This window comes from Brassica rapa, unplaced genomic scaffold, assembly GCF_000309985.2.
Source record: "Brassica rapa cultivar Chiifu-401-42 unplaced genomic scaffold, CAAS_Brap_v3.01 Scaffold0817, whole genome shotgun sequence".
Classification (NCBI taxonomy): domain Eukaryota; kingdom Viridiplantae; phylum Streptophyta; class Magnoliopsida; order Brassicales; family Brassicaceae; genus Brassica; species Brassica rapa.
Genome location: NW_022610757.1, coordinates 9,566 through 13,245, shown reverse-complemented (window position 1 = coordinate 13,245; position 3,680 = coordinate 9,566). Strand labels below are relative to the sequence as shown.

Here is a 3,680-nt window from a genome sequence, read left to right as displayed (position 1 = left end):
CATCTCATTGATTTCATCTTTGGTGTAGAGTTCTGGTGCCAGTCTTGTGAGTGTAAAGGAAGTGGCATGTTCTGGAAGACAGATGTGGCTCTCTTCAAAAAGAGATGCTCTTTCCAGTATTTTCCTGATGTCGTCCTTTGTTACAGGTATCATCTCACCAGCTACGCCTCGTGCGTGTCCACACTCAACTCTGTAGACTCCATACTCGTCCCTTCGTTCCCAAGTGAACTTTCTGGCTCTGTACATGTGAAAAGCGCGGTGTCCAAATTCATAACGTCTATCAATCAACGTCGGGTCATCCCTATCGATCGACGTTGGTGTTAACCTGTCGATCGATGTCTCAGTTGTCCCATCGATCGACGCTTGATCTTTTGGTTGGCGTGATAGGTCTGGATTGATTTTTGTTGTGGCGACTCCTACGTGATTGTTTGGATTGGTTTGAATGACTACTGGAGTGCCACGTTGCTGTGAGAATAGGGTGTCAGGTCCATTGGCTACTTGAAGGATATCTGCTATGTCCTCTCTGGACACTTGTAAGATCCTTCCATCTATTGCACGTGTGTTACCGTCTGGGTCCCTGAAAATACCAAATTCATCAGGTGTTAGAAAACCGTAATCAATGTTTGCATTATCATTCAATTTAGAAATAGAAAGATTAGGGTTTAAAGTAGTATCGATCGATGTTGATACAAATGCATCGATCGATGGCAGATTAATTTCTGCAGAACTTGTGTTCTTGAGATGAATGCTCTTCATGGATTGTCCTGTTGATGTAGATGGAAGAGTGTTCATCTTTTTCGCCTTTGTGTCTGCTCTAGTGTGTGGAGGTGGTTTTAGGGGTGCAAAACGTTTTATATAGGTATCTATAAACCTAGTTGGAGAGGAAATATTCTCCTGCTCCTGAATTTTCACTGCGGCGCGAATATCGATCGATGTTCCTGTACGGGTGTCGATCGATGTGAGCAGTTATTTTGCTGGACGAGGGTGGGTATCCACCGATTTGGAGTGCACTTCGTCGATCGATGTTGTAAACGTGTTGGTGAACTTATGTGTTTCAAGTCTTTCATCCTGTAAAGACATTTCTATTGCACGTTCTTTCCAATAATCCTCATCGTATTCCTTTTTATGTTCCTCGTTAGATGAAGTAATTACAGTGTCAACTGAAAAACTTTCATGGAAACCACTGTCTGCCCAACTGCCTATGGAATAATCATCACGTCCTCTCTTGCTTGGAGGTTGGAAGGCAAAGTGGGGGTAACAATGATTAGGTGGAGCGAAAATGTCAACCGGCTGCTTTACGTCGAGTGACGTGTTGTTGCGGTCATAGGTCACCGTTGACTCATTGGAATCGATCGATGGAAAGGTTGGGGTGTCGATCAATTCCGAGTACTCTGTTTTGTACTCCGATTCGTACTCTGCTCCACAATGGCATGCGCCAATGAAGCCAAGTTCTTTCCCGTAATCCACATAATTAATAACCTTTTTCTTAGGTCGGATGGAGTCGTAGTGGATGTTGGGGTCTATCAGCGTCAGACACAATTTGTGTTTGTTCATGTCACATACGGCTCCTACTGTAGCTAGGAAAGATCTTCCAAGCAGAAGTGAAGAGTTCCAGTTAAACTCGATGTCTAGGACATGAAAATCTACCGGGACAAGGGCATTACCAATCTGTACCTCCAGATCTCTTATGATACCTCCTGATCGTTTTTCTGAAAGGTCCACGAAGGTGAAGGATTCTGTTGAAGGTTCGATGGTCAAACCAAGCTGGCCTGCCATGATCCTAGGGAGGATACTAACTGATTCTCCTGTGTCACACATTGAATGGGGATATTCAACACCCTTGACTACGCATGGTATTGCAAACTTCCCAGGATCACTCTTCTTTGTCAATGTGATCCTGTGTTCCATCTTCTCTCTAACTTGATGAAACATTCTCCTAATGTCCTCCTCAGTTACCTTTGTTTCTCTGAAGAACATCCACAACCGGTGTGTGAAGTAAGCTTCATCAAAAGCTTTTTCGATTGGGATTCTGAGGATTCTTTTGGTGAAACCATCCATCTCCTTCTCGTTAGCTTCCCTCTTAAGGTTCTTAGGAATTTTCTCCTTTCTTTTCCTTAACCTTCTCCCTTCAGTTTCTTGTTCTTCTTGAACTGGTTCTGGTGAACTATTTAAAGGGTTGGGTTTTGGTTTGGGTGGGCTAGCTAATGGTTTAGGTGGTGGTCTGAGTGCGTTGATATAGTCATTATCGATTGAGCCGCACTCGGTATGTCAGAGGTGCCCGTCGATGAACGGGAGGTGTGTTGTGACGATCGACGTCAAACTCACTCTGTCGATCGATGGTAGGCTTAACCGGTCGATCGATTTTATCATAGAAATGGGAGGGTGGGTGAGGATGCTTAGCTGCGAATTCCTCATGAGTTAGAATTCAAACTGCATTGCATTCAGTCGATTCAGCGGACGACATTGATCGATGACTGGAGTAATCCGTCCATCGATCTTCATCATGGTCTGTCGATCGATGCGAGTTCATCGACATCGGTCGACACCATTGGGATCCGCCGAGACTCATGGAGCTTTTGATTTTGAAGTCTCCTTCCTCAAGCTTTTCATTTCTCACCACTTGCCAGAAATCATCATCTCTGATGGCATTTACGTGGTGTTTCCCTCTGTCGGCTCCTGCCTCTCTAGCGAAAGCTTCTTGCTTTTTTATAGTCTCGCCCGTCTGAATTACTTGCGTTTCAAGTTTTCTCACCTGAGTCCCTAAGGTCTCGATTTTGGTGTTCAGATTTTTGTAGGCGGAGTCTATTTTACCATTGAAATCCACGGTGATTTGTTGTTGTCCCAACAGTACTCGATCAAGCAACTCTTCGATCTTGCTTTCCTGAGTCTGGGGTGGTGGATTCTGGTAGTAGGAGTTCGAGTAGCTTTTGCTGTTGTTGAAGGGTTTTTGAAATTGTGAACTCTGGTTACTTCTTTGACCATTTCAAAAGAAGTTTCTGTTTCCGCCCTGGTTTCCAAATTTCTGGAATCCGGTACCTCCGATGTAGTTCACATTTTCTTCTCCTTCCGTATCTGCTACTTCTCCTTCAGCTGAACAGACTTGCTTCCTAAGAAGCTCGTGCACCACATCTAACTTAGCTCTTACTTTGTCCATCTGTTCCTTCCGGATAGAGGCTACAGACTTCTTCCGTTCAGAGTCAGTGTTTTTGGTGGTGCTGCTGTTAGCAAGGTTTTTGATAAGTCTCCACCTTCCAACGGATTCCGAGTACTGAAGTTTCCTTCACTCGCCGTAACAAGAGCCATTTGATACTGTAAGGCGAGACCTCGGAAGAAAGTGCTTAACAGCTGCACTTGGTTAAATCTGTGGTGTGGACAGTCTCGCAGGAAGAACCTAAATCTATTCCACGCATCTTTGAAGGACTCTCCAGCCTCCTGCGAGAATGTGGAAATTTTGTTCCGAAGTTCTTCAGTACGCGCCTCATCAAAGAAGTTTTGTAAGAAAGCATTCTTGATGTCGGTCCAGGATGTTAAAGATCCTGTGGGTTGCTGCCTAAGCCAGTGCATCGCTTCTCCATTCAGCATGTATCTGAAGAGCTTGCACAGCAGGTAATCTCTGGGGACTCCTTCCATCCGAATAGCAGCGATTAGATCCTCGAACCGTTCCAGATGGTCCATAGCAG

At 44.8% G+C, this 3,680-nt stretch overlaps 1 non-coding gene across 1 annotated transcript; it reads left to right on the top strand.

Moving 5' to 3' along the window:
- The first annotated feature begins 3,358 nt into the window (after nucleotides 1-3,358).
- Nucleotides 3,359-3,465, top strand: LOC117131053. The gene has a single exon (XR_004454272.1). It is a non-coding gene; the product is annotated as a small nucleolar RNA R71 (small nucleolar RNA).
- The last annotated feature ends 215 nt before the right edge of the window (nucleotides 3,466-3,680 follow it).